The sequence below is a fragment of the Rhinolophus hipposideros genome (genome assembly GCF_964194185.1).
Source record: "Rhinolophus hipposideros genome assembly, chromosome: 6".
NCBI classification, from domain to species: Eukaryota; Metazoa; Chordata; class Mammalia; order Chiroptera; family Rhinolophidae; genus Rhinolophus; species Rhinolophus hipposideros.
The window spans coordinates 50,104,308-50,117,481 of NC_138052.1; the positions used below are offsets into that span (position 1 = coordinate 50,104,308).

The 13,174-nt window shown below is 34.5% G+C and overlaps 1 protein-coding gene and 1 pseudogene across 3 annotated transcripts in view; both read right to left on the reverse strand.

Annotated features, from left to right (window-relative positions):
• The window catches only part of OLA1 (Obg like ATPase 1), a 149,471-nt gene that overhangs the window by 83,235 nt on the left and 53,062 nt on the right, over positions 1-13,174 (reverse strand). The window lies entirely within an intron of this gene.
• Positions 5,294-6,275, reverse strand: LOC308498834 (tRNA (adenine(58)-N(1))-methyltransferase non-catalytic subunit TRM6-like; annotated as a pseudogene). Its single transcript has one exon. The product of its transcript is annotated as a tRNA (adenine(58)-N(1))-methyltransferase non-catalytic subunit TRM6-like (transcript).

Consider the following 13,174-nt stretch of genomic DNA (forward strand, 5'->3'; position numbering starts at 1 on the left):
GTAAACTAGTTCCTTAAAATTTAACAGGCATTTTCTCTCCTCTCCAAATTAACAGAATTGCACATAACAATGTTCAAGTTTGACACTGGAATGTACATATTTGTTGTCAATTCCCCAACATACATTTAATACCCTCTTCAACCCCCTCCTCCCCACTACTTCTTAGGGGCTTAAGTAGTTTCAGGTTAGATGATTCCATCTGCCCACAATGACTGTTCAAAGATCAAGCAGGTAACCTACGCAGGTCCAAGTGTGGTAAATCTCAAAACTTTTTATTGGAAAGCTAGGCCAGAGTCACTCTTTTTTTTCTGATGGATATGAACTAAAAACCACATGGCTAGTGAGATGCTGGAAGCCGTCTTAGGACCATGAGAGTAATCAGCCTTCGGATAAAGTTGGTCAAGGCAGAGGGTAGAGATAGAAAAAAATTAAGTCCTTCAGGACAGTTCTGAACCAATGAATCAAGTAGTACGTGAAACTGTGTATTTTATCTGCTCAACAGTGCAAGCTGATAGATTATTTTTAAGCCACTTCGAAATGGAATTCTCTTGGAACTGGAAACATCACAACTCAGACATTATGCTTCCTACCATAAGTAAAACATTGCAATAATAAGTATCTATTACCACATATTTTAAAATGAATGCATCCAATCGGTGTAAGGTATCATGAAAAGGGTATGTTCAGGCCAACATTCCTGGCTTCAGAAATTATGAGTTCTGCCATTCACTTGCCTAAGATCATGTAGCTACCACTAATCTTTCTGGCTCCTAGTTTCTTCATCTCCAAACAGAGATATGACGTAGTACTGAAAGAAAAACAACTGTGTAGCAAACTCTGATACAAAGAAGGAACAGAACAAGTGTTGCTGCTATCCTCTTTTCTGGAGACTCTATGCCAAGGAAATTCTTGTTCCTTTTCATCTAACCAAAGTCTATTCAGTTCAAGTCTTATTTCTTCCTTAAACATAAATGATTCATTTAAATGATGTTTAAGCTCTTATCAATCATATGCAAGAGTACAACCTATGAAAGAAATTGGATTAGTCTATCAAATAATTTCAGTAACAGAAAAAAAGAAACGTACTTTATAAGATACTGAGAACGTCCTTCCTTTTTTCATTGTCTAGCAACTTATCTATCACTCATAACTCAAATGTCACTTCCTAATACTTATCAGAAGATAATATCCAGAAGTTTTTTTTTTTTTTATGTACCTGATGAACATTTTACTTTTGACTCAACTTCGGGAATTTCAATTCATAAACTAAAAATAAGCCAGGGTAACTTACAAGTGGCACCTCAATTTGCCTCCCATGGAGGAGAAAGATGTAACACCGCCCCTGAGAAGCAGTTTCCTAGGAAGACAGCTACCACGCTATCCATTATGAACTTGCCGACACAACAGAGGACTAGGGAGCTCTGACAGGAACCCAATTGTGGAAGTGGCAGTTCCAGTTCACATACTCAATCGGAACATGAAGCAGGAAATCTCAAAAAAAAAAAAGAATAGTTTACTTAATGGGGTTCTGGTCCCCAAGAGGAAAGTTGTTTTTATTGCTATCATTGCAGAGAGCAACAACGGTTCTTTATCATTTTGCTAAGTACCTCTATCTCTATAATTTTAAATATCTGTAAAATTCTGTTCTGTAATAACAAACCTACTACAAAATTTATATTAGTGATAATCATCAGTACTATCTTTTAAAAAATGGGGCACAAAGATGTGGTACGATATACTTGTACTGTTTACCTACCTACTACTTCAATTTATGGCCCAAAATTATCCTGCTAAAACAGATTATTAATTTGGACCTTTTTTAAGGGAAAGATACTTTAAAGTTCTCTTCCCTTTTTCTATTGTGAATATTTAGTGAGGAATTCACTTAATATGTCTTCTTTTAATACTGTGCTAATAATTGTTATGCAAGATAAACTCACATTAAAAAGTAGCGAAAATCATGTCTTAAAGAATCTTGTGTTAATTTTTTTAAAAAGGGAAAAAGTTCAGAAGTCAATACAGTATTTATCTTATGCTCAACAAAAAATTCCCCCTGAGTAAATATAAATGAGTTACAATTTAGTCACCAACACACTGACTAAATCTTTTATATCTTCTTCACCCCCAAAGGCTATATAAGAGAAAGCATTCCAGTACAAGTAAAGTCAGAATCTTTACAAATGTAATCCTTATAATTATCGAGTCTTCATTTAATAAAACTTTATTATATAATAATCAGGGTATGATGCTAATATATTAATACTAAGGTTAAAATACTATGTAATAATCAATTCGAGACTATGATTATATTTTGGTAATAAGTTGAATTTAACTATAAATCTCAAGTACATTCTTTTTAAGGTTCAAACCTACTGCCTTAATATGCACGCCGTCACTATAAGAACTAAAGTGGCAGTGTACAAATCTGATAAGAAATTGTATTCCAGTTTTGGTGTGCCACTGACTTATTAAGTAGTATATAGAAATTCCACTCAATGGCTTCCATTTTCAATAATGGCACAGTAAGATCCCACTGGAAAATTATCACCCCTACTCTAGTGGGGAAATACACTCTGGAACAAGAACAAGATACTAAGAGCAGCTACCTAAAGGCACTGGAGAACAAAGACAGACAGACTTTTAAGCATGAGAATACATGCTTAAAAGAGGGGAGTTATATGATGTGAATTCCTCTTTTCAAGACTTTCAGCCTGGGACCAAGAGTAGGCAGTACAAGAAGTAGATAAACTGGACTGGGGAACCAGAAAACTAAAGCCAGCCAAACTATGGCAATGAAAGAGTGCAAAGGGATAGAAAAGAGGAAGGGAAAATAGAGGGAATCACCAAATTCAGTACACATACCTCTCTGACTGATGCCAGAACCACGCATGGGCAGGGCAGACTCAACGCAGACTAGTTAAAGACAAACTATCTGAAGTGAGACTAGATCTGCCAACTCAGAAATGGAGCTTGCAGTTCAAGTCTGATTGCCTACTAATAATACAAAAAAAAACCACAACACAGAGAAAAACAACGCAGTCCAGAATCACAACTTAACATTCATAATGTCCAGGATACTATCCAAAGTTACCTGAGAAAAATCAAACATATTGTTAAGACAAAAGAAAACAAGTGAGACTGAACTTGACATGACCCAGATGTTGGAAGTAGCTGAGGAAAAATTTAAGTACCTATTAAAACTATCTTCAATAAGTAAAAACAAATTATGCACACAATGGACAAAAAGATAAGCATTCCCAGCAGAGAAAAAGAAATATTTGTGTGTTGTTTTTTTTAAAAAAAAGGAAAGAAAAGAAAATTTAGAACTGGTAAACATACCACCTTTAAAAGAAAAAAATAAACTGTATGGACATAAGAGCCAAATTGAGATGTCTGAGGAAAGAATACATTAACTTTTAGATAAATCAATACAAACTAGTCTGAACAACACAGAAAAATAAGACTGAACAAAAATGAACACTTTCAGGGACCTATTACACAATATAAAATGGTCCAATACGCATGTAATTGGAATCCTAGGAGGAGAGGGGAAAGAGTTGGGGCAGAAAAATATTTGAAGGATTAATGAATAAAACTGCAAAAAAAAAAAAAGACAAAATTTACAGAATGAAGAAGCTCAATGATCACCAAGGGTAATAAACTCAAAGAACTCCATGCAGAGATACACTCAACGGCAATAAGAGGTAATACAAACGTCCAAAGTAAAAAGTGAATCTTGAAAGCAAAAAAAGGAAAATGTTTCAGTGAATGACTAACCTCTCATCAGAAACTGAGAAGGCCAGAACAGAGTGCAACATTTTTTTCTCACCGTAGGAAACACTTTTATTCTCTAAAAGCAATTAAGAAAAAGGAATCAAAACTGTACTTGTTGGTAATCACACTGACCATTACCAGAACAGTACACGCTATTAGGAAAAAGCAATTTTTTTTTCTGAGATGCTCCTTGCTGGGTGATTTGCATCTATTCTGTAACAACGTGACAACACACATGATGAGCACGTTTAGTGAGCAAGACTGACTCCAATGGACGAGCCTTGGCTCCCTCTAAACACTTCTCCTGGCTGCAGCAAATGACCAATTTTATTTTTTCAGTGCTTAGAAACGCTAACCACCTAATCATGCCAGAGCTCAACAAACCAGCATTAATAATCACCAAAAAAGGGCACTTTAAAATACATTTAACAAGGAGTGACACTAATGCAACGAGAACCGGCCTAAGTCGTGCACTAAACGTTATCCTAGTTCATGGCAATAGTGCATTCTGTCTCCATGTGCATGTGTGAGTATAAATATATACGTGTGTGTGTATATACCAACGTCCATATACAGCAGGTCCTCAAATGAGATCGTTTTGTTTAGTGTCGTTTCATCATAATGTTGATGAGATGCCACAGGAATTTAACTCTTGTTTATATGAACTAGCCTATGGTAAAATTGGTTTTGTTATGTCATTTTTGTTTAAAGTCACAGAACCTTAATGACAACATTAAGTGAGGACTTACTGTACACATATATGTGTATATATATCTACCTATCTCCGTAAGACTCTGGTGAGGGAAAAAACCATTTGTTTCCTTTAATTTGATAGTACACAAAAAATTCTAGTCACATTATTTGGAACAAAAATAGAAGAGATTGGTAAATTAATGCAAAAAAGTACCCTACTACACCTTTCTTTTGACAGAAGCAGTAAAATAAATACTCAAAACTTTCCTAGGTGGTCAACTACTAAAATAATAAAATCTAGCATTTTAACAAAGTTTATTCCACTGCAGGGAATGGGGTAGACATTTTGGTACTGTAAATCTTATACATCTATATTGCTCAGGTTGAAGAGGGTAGAAAGAACAGAGGAAATTTCTCCCACAAATTCCTTCCTCTCAGTATCCACCAAGTTTTAGCTATATTGTGTCATTCCACATAGCTTAACGTAGAAACAAACTCTGGTATAAATGTATTTTTAGGATGTTTAAATTCTCAATATATTTGCACAGAGTACTAAAAGTACTCAAAGGATTTTTGTAAAATCCTTTGGACTGGCCATATACCAGTCCACGGCATACTCCAGGCTTGGGTATTTTGGCTCGAGATTTTGACAGACCAAACTCATCTGGTCAGAGGTGAACAAAAGGCTTGTCTTTCCCTTTTGTCCCAACAGGTGTATAGACACAATTTTATTCTTAGGATATGAAAAAACAATTAGTAATGACATTTAGTTTAATTACTAACTGTGTAATGCTTGAGAGCAAAAATCAAAGCAACTTTTGAAAAGTTAAGAGTTAGACTCTGGGCATTTCCATTTTTCAGCTGCTGGCTCTCCAGTCTTGTGTAATTCTAAAGTGCTTAAGTTGGAGTTGAGGCTGGGGTCTTCTTTAAGGTTGCCCATGGTAATGGTGAAGCCTGAGAAAAGGTGCCCCCCATCTCCACTCATCAGAAATTTGGGATGACTTCGATCTGGCAAAGCCTGGTAATTTCTGAGCCAGGTCTCATACACCCTGAGGTTGATGACCCCTCCTCTTTCCCGCAGTTTTGCGCAGCATTCCAACAGAGGCTCTTTATACTGACAACAGACTACAACGGCCTTAAAGGGACCAAGAAGTCCAGCAAAGACAACAGCAGTGGAATGGGATGAAAACGATTAACTACAATTAAACCACCTATGTTTCTCTCACTCAGCAAAGCAGCAGCCTCTAAGTGTCTTTTCGTTTGCTCTTTTTGTCGCCTCTGCTTTTCCTGAATATAATCCTTTATTTTCTCTCCTCTCTCTTTAGCCTCCTTATATTCTCGATCTTGAGACAATTTCCATTGTTTCTTGTTCTTTGGGGTGATTGTTCTCTGGGGCCTCTGCCATGATGTTTTCCTTCTCTTCTTCTGAAGTCTGTTTTTCCTCCAGTGTGCCATTACTTTCTTCAACCAAAGCACTGTCCTTTGGCTCTGAAGAAAACACTCAGCAGAAAATGTTCCATTTAGAAGACCGTCCACTTTGTTGAGGGGGAATTCACGAAAGGAATTGAGGAAAGATTTAGGAAATCCACAACAGGTTGCTGCTGCCTGAACTGGTCCATCTCCAGGGTACAGCTGAATAATGGAGCAAAAACCTCCCATTCATTCCATCATTGCACCCAGCACCAGGCCTGCGCATATTTCCATTACAATCATTTTATTGCCAGCACGAATATTTCCCAGTGTCATATCTGGACTAGTGTATCATATCTCATGTGGTTCATTTTTCCAGGTTATCCGGCATAATACATAATCGAAAGGATGTGGGTGGATGGTTTCACAACAGTAACAATGCCTTCACATTTTTTTCTTCTTTTTATATATTTATCTTGAGCAAATTCTGTCTTGCCTTGGAATGTTGTACTACTTTCAATCAACTGCTTAACTATTTCCTCTCCTTTAATGCCCTTGTCCTTTGAAGCTTTTATGTCATCTTGAGTAAGTTTCTGAGATTTCCCATCATCAACTATATTTCGATTATCAGTGCCAGCTTCTTTTTTCTCTGAAGTAGGCTCTTCCTTCTTCATCTTAGGCTGAAGACTTCCTCCACTGGTCATTTCAAATATGGTTCCATAACTATGGTCAATGACGTTATCCAGATAGAACCACTATTTTTCAAAAGTCACTTTTTTTCTCCGCTGGACTTGCACTGCTTTGAACACATCTTCCCATTTCAGCACCACGAAGTCGCCATCGCAGATGCAGTAGTTCCCTGGGATTCGGTGGCCGTGGGCCCAGCTGCTCTCCTGAGCTCTTCCTGACGCTCAGAGGGTCTTCGTGCTTTTCAACATCTTCCCAGCCTCCGGCTCCCCGCTGCTTGTCCTCTACTGCCAATGCTGCCAGCCTCACTTCCCACAAACCAAAGGGACTCAGAACCCTCCATCCAGCACTGCCCCCATGTGCTGAGTGCCACCCAGAGTGCAACATTTTTCAAGTCCAGAGAGAAAAACCCAACACCTGTCAAAAATTTTACACCTAGGAAAAATATTCTTAAAAAATGAAGCTGAAATAAAGATATTTTCAGATGAAAGAAAACTAAGAGATATCATTGCCAACAGCCCTGAACTATATACAATTAATGGTAAAGAAAATTCCTCAAGTCTAAGGGAAGTGGTAATAGACTGAACCTCAGATTCTTCAGAAAGGAGTGAAAAGCATCAGAAATGGCAAATATCTCAGTAAATGCAAAATAGTATTTTTGCTTATTTCTCTTGATTTCTTCGTAATACAAATATACATATAAAGCAAGTTGTTGGTGAGATGTACTAAATGTCACTGAAATGTATACTTCATAATAGTTAACTTTATGTTATATGAATTTTATATCAATTTTTAAATTTGGGATATATATATATATATATATATATATATTATACACAACAACGATATCATAAAGGACTGAAAGGGAATATGGGTTTATATACTTACAAGGTTTTTGTACTTTACATGAAGTGATACAATATAAAGTATGTAAACTGTAAGAACTAAAGATATCTATACATCAGTTGTAAAAAGTTAATGGTGTATATTGTAATCACCTAAGCAACCACTAAAAAAAAAAAAGTGAAGAAGTCTAGTTAAAAACTAAGATAAATATAAAAATAAAATCCTAAGAAATCTTCAAGTAATCAAAAAAATGCAGTGAAAGAGAAACAGCGAAATAAAACACAGAAGCAACAAATAGATCCTAAGTATAAGGACACAAATCTAAATCTATCAGTAGGTACATTAAACTATGTACTTTAAAAGTTGCTGACTATCAAAATTGATAATAAAATAGGATAGAACTATATGTTTTTTACAAGTGATATACTTTAAATATAAAGACATTCATAGGTTGAAAGTAAATGGATGGAAAACAATAAGCCTAAGATAGCTATAATGTCTATGTTAACATCAGATAAAGTTGACTTCAAAATGGAAAGTATTACCAGAGATAGAGGGATATTTTATCATGAGAAAATTTAATTCATCAGGAAGGCATAATATTCATAAATATGTATATGCCTTACAACAGAGCTTCAAAATCTAGGAAGCCAAAATTGATAGATTTAAGGATGAAATAGACAATTCCATAACCAAGAGTTGGAGATTTTAACACCCGTCTCTTAACTAAATTGATAGAACTACACAAAATATGTATATATCAGTAGAGACACAGAAGACAGGAAAAATGTTATCAATCATCTTGACTTAAGTGATATTTATAGAACACTATAACTAATGATAACAGAATACACATTCTTTTCAAGAGTACATACATAGTTCAGTGGGCCCAGACTATATACTGGGTCAAAAACCAAGTCATAATAAATTTAAAAAGACAAATCATACAGAATATGACCTCTGACCACAAAGGAATTAAATTAGAAATCAATAACAGTAAGAATACTAGGTAAAGCCCAAACGTTTAGAAACACACATACTTCTTAAGAATTAATAGGTCAAAGAAGAAATCATAATACTTTTAAATTATAATAAAAATACAACATTTCAAAATATGTGGGATGCAGTTAAAGCAGTACTTAGAGGAAAGTTTATAGTGTTAAATGACTGCACTAGAAAAGAAACTCTAAAATCAATGGTCTGAGTTTTTGTCTTAAAATGGAGGAGGGGGCAAACTAAAACCAAGTTGGTAGAAAGAAGGAAACAATAAAGACATGAGAAGAAACTGGTGAAACAGGATCTGAATAAAGAAAAATCAATGAAACCAATCATCCTTTGAAAAGAATGACAAAATCGACAAGTTTCTAGATAGCCTGTCAAGAAAAAATAAGGCAAACATTACATTTCATTCCAATATCAGGAATAAAAGAGAAGTCATCATTATAGATACTAAGCCATTAAATAGATAATACACTATTATCAGCAACTATATGACAATAAATTTGATAACCTAGATGAAATAATCAAAATGCTAAAAAGACACAAATCACCAAAACTGAACCAAGAAGAAAACAGAAAATATGAATAGCTCTATATCAATTAAAGAAACTGAATTTGTAAATAAAAACCTACCAACAAAGAATACTCTAGGCTCAGATGACTTTACTGGTAGTCTATCAAATATTTAGGGGAGAAATAATACCAATCCTCCACAGACTCTTTTGGAAAATCAAGGAGGAAATACTTTCCAACTCAATTTACAAGGCTAATATTATCTTCATATCCAAATAAGACAAAGATCACAAGAAAAAAACTACAGAACTGATAATCCCTCATTAACACAGACACAAAATAAACCCCTTTTAAAAATATTAGCAAATCAAATCAAACATAATGTAAAAAGAATTATTCGTACACAATAAAGTAAGTCTACCTTCGAAATATGAGTGGCTATCATGCAAAAATCAGCCTATGTAATTCACCACATTAATATCACAAAGAAGAAAAACCATATGATCATTTCAATAAATGAAAATAAAACGCATTTAATAAAATTCAATACCCATTCAGGATAAACATCCTCAGCCAACTAGGAATAGAACTGCTTCAACTTTATTAAAGGCATATACAAATAACCTACAATATCAACTATAATAGCAGAAAAAATATTAAATACTTCAGGATAAATTTAACAAAATAAGACCTGTACACTGTAACTTACAAAAAATGGTTGAGACAACACCTACAGAAATCGAGAGATTAACTATGTACATTGATTGTTAGTTTCCATTGGTCCATTGGTAGCTTCAATATATGAGTAAAGTCAAAAATCAGTAAAATCCCAGTAGGCTATTTTTTCAATTTGTAGAAACTGACACGCTGATTCCAAAATTTATACAGAAAACCTAGAAAAGCCAAAACAATCTTTAAAAGAATAAAACTGGAAGACCTATACTATCTGATTTCAAGACTTACCAAAGCTACAGTAATCAAGACAATGTAGTATTGACAGAAGAACAGCCAAATAGATCAAAGGAACAGAATGGAGTCCAGAAATAGACCCACACTTGACCCCAAATGCAGTAAATAGACTTTTGACAAGGTGCCAAGTTAATTCAATGAGAGAAAAGGTATTCTTCCCAACACATTCTGGATTCTGGAATCCAGATATCTGTACAGATATCTGATTCTGGAACTAGATATCTGTACAGAAGAAAATTAACTTTAACTCTTTACCTTGTGTCATATGCAAAATTAACTAGAAATGAATGACGGACCTAAATTTAAGAGCTAACATTATTAAACTTTAATAAAAGAAAATCTTTGTTACACTGAACTAGGTAAAAATTTCTTTAAAAGGGCACAAAAGGCATTGCACCATTGGGGAAAATGATAAAATGAACATCATAATGAAACTTCTGCTCTTTGAAAAACACAATCAGGAAAACAAAAAGGTATGCCGCAGTCTGGGAGAAAATTTCACATAGCATACATTTGGTAAATAACTTGTATCCAATATATATATAAGAATTCTTTCAGTTCAAAATAAGGCAAACAATCCAATTAAATATTGGCAACAGATTTGAACAGATACTTCACCAAAGATACACAGATGGCAACTAAGCACATTAAAAGATACTTATCACTAATCACCTGGAAAATAGAAATTAAAGCCACAATGACAAACCCTCTAGAATGTCTAAAGTTGAAATGACAGACAATATCAAATGTTGAGAGGATGTATTGTACCTAGAAACACATATTGCTGGTGATAAATCAAAATATTACAGTCCCTTTGGAAAACAGTATATGAGTCCCACTTCTAGGTATTTAATCAAAAGAAATAAACATATATGTCCACTCAAAGACTTATACACGAATATTCATCAGTAAAACTGGAAAGTTCAAATTCAAGTGTCCATCAACTAATGAAGGGATAAGCATCTTTCCTATTAAAGGCTACATGGCAAAAAGAAGGGACAAAATACTAATACATATGAGATGGATGAATCTCAAACACATATGCCAAGTAACAGAAGTCAAACACAAGACTACATACCATGATATTATACAAAATGCTAAAAACGACAAAGCTATAAAATGATAAAAAGCAGGTTAGTAGTGGCTAAGGGATCAGGTTAGGGGAAGGGATCCACTGCAAAAGAATATGAGGAAACATTTTAGGACGATTAAAATTTGTATCTATTGATTGTGATAGTGGATATAAAACTATACAATAAAGAAAATTCATCAAACTGTACAATAACAGTGGATGACTTATAGCTCACCTATAGCATATAAATTATAGCTCAATAATGTTTGGAGAAAACTCCGTATCTAGAAAAACTTGATACATAAAATTATTTTTGATAAGGTTTCCTACATAATTAACGAAGCTCAACATTAAATAGGCTTTTAGAAAATTAAGATTAAATTTCATCCATTTTGAAATCTAAATATGGGAAAACAGCAGTTTACAGTGATTTGCCATCAATTCAATTCACATTTTGAAAATTATTCTGGTCTCAGGTTTCTAGGGAATAAAAGTAAAAGGTGTTAGAAATTTTAAGTTAGCAAAAATTGTAAAAAATATCAATTTAAAATATTTGTCACAAATAATGAATAATCAAAATTCAAGGGCAACAATATGCTAGAGGGGGATGAATTATATTCTACTCCAAATGATTTAGGGACTTTCCTAGACTCACTCCCTATGATTTGGAAGCTTTTCTCAACTCCTCCTCATGTGACCCTGTGGCTATGCAAAGAGGCTCTTGACATAGTACTTGGGATATTAAAAGCTGAACATTTCACCAAGACCCTGGACCTGAAGAGATAAAGAGCTTCTTATCACAAAAGGGGGCAAGGTGGTGTATATTAAAACAAAGACAACAAAGCATGTTTTTGCTAAAACCTTACTTTCAAAAGGAACTACTATTTTGTTTTAGATGTCAAACTCATCAATGCAAAATTTTGTTTTCAAAAGATTTACTCAATGAAGCAGAAGTTCATTTCTGAGCTATTGAATTCAAGGCATTTTTACAAGCACCAGGCTGAGCAAAGCATGACTGAGAGAAGCCATCGTATGCACATTGCTGTTGCCCCACATCATTCAGAACAAACCTTTTTAGATCGGTAACTGCCACAGGAGTGCTGATTACACAGGCACCGGCAATTTCCTAACCAGTGACCACCTGAACAATGATGTGTTCAGCTCCTCAGACCCTGCAGCCTTTCAAAGGTGAATCATTTCACAGTTTGGAACTAGATCTCCATAGCAACTTCCCTTTGAGGGTTTTAGAATCACCATCCAGTAATTCTATGATCATCAAGCTCACCCATTCCCAATGGTTCTTTTCACAGCAGATGGAAAAGGAAGCCTTGAAATTTTACAGTCTATTTCAAGCAATTCATCTGGCAGCCTATTAGAATTCAAAATATTTCGACCTTCAATCACAAAGCATGTTATCTGAAGCTGTGGTGATCTCAAGTCAAGACAAGCAGACGTTTTAGTCTAATCATCCATGATGAGAAGAGACTGACAAAAACTCTTAATTCAACCACCATCAAAATGCTTATTTTAACTGCATGAAAGTCTTTCAACAGGCAATGAAAACACACCATGTACCATTTTATCACAACCTTCTGTTCAAGGAAAATATGAATTCTGAATATTGACATGGATCTCTGCACTTCTTAGACTGCTTGGAACAAATACGTTTCTTAGAAGTCAGCATAAATCCAATTTAAGTGCACTCTCCACTTGCAAAACCCAGAAACCATAAGCAAATGGCAACAGACTTTGATAAAAGTCAGTCAGTTTAATAAAATCAAGTACATTTTTATCACTTAAATTTTTGGCATCAGAAATATTTTCTGACTTCATCAGAAAATATCAATTCCTCAGGAAATTAATACCAATTAAGAGGACGAGGCAGGTATTAAAGAGAAGTCTTCTTTTACAAAAAGTCAGTGACTTCCACCCCCCAAGGGGATTCAACTAATTCTCTAATGGTGCCAAAAAGATACTAACCCTCTTTCTTTAAAATACTGGATTCAATCACATAAAAAAGCTGTACATTTCAAATTGCTAATAAACGTAGTTAAGAAGTTTTTATCCAAAACATTTTATACTTGAAAATTCAGCTATATGTAATAATTTCATTAAATAAATAATCTTCAGAATTATACATATAAACCAAATACAGGTATTTATTTCAGTATTTATTACAGTTGTTTAATGGCATATTACTAATCAAAACAG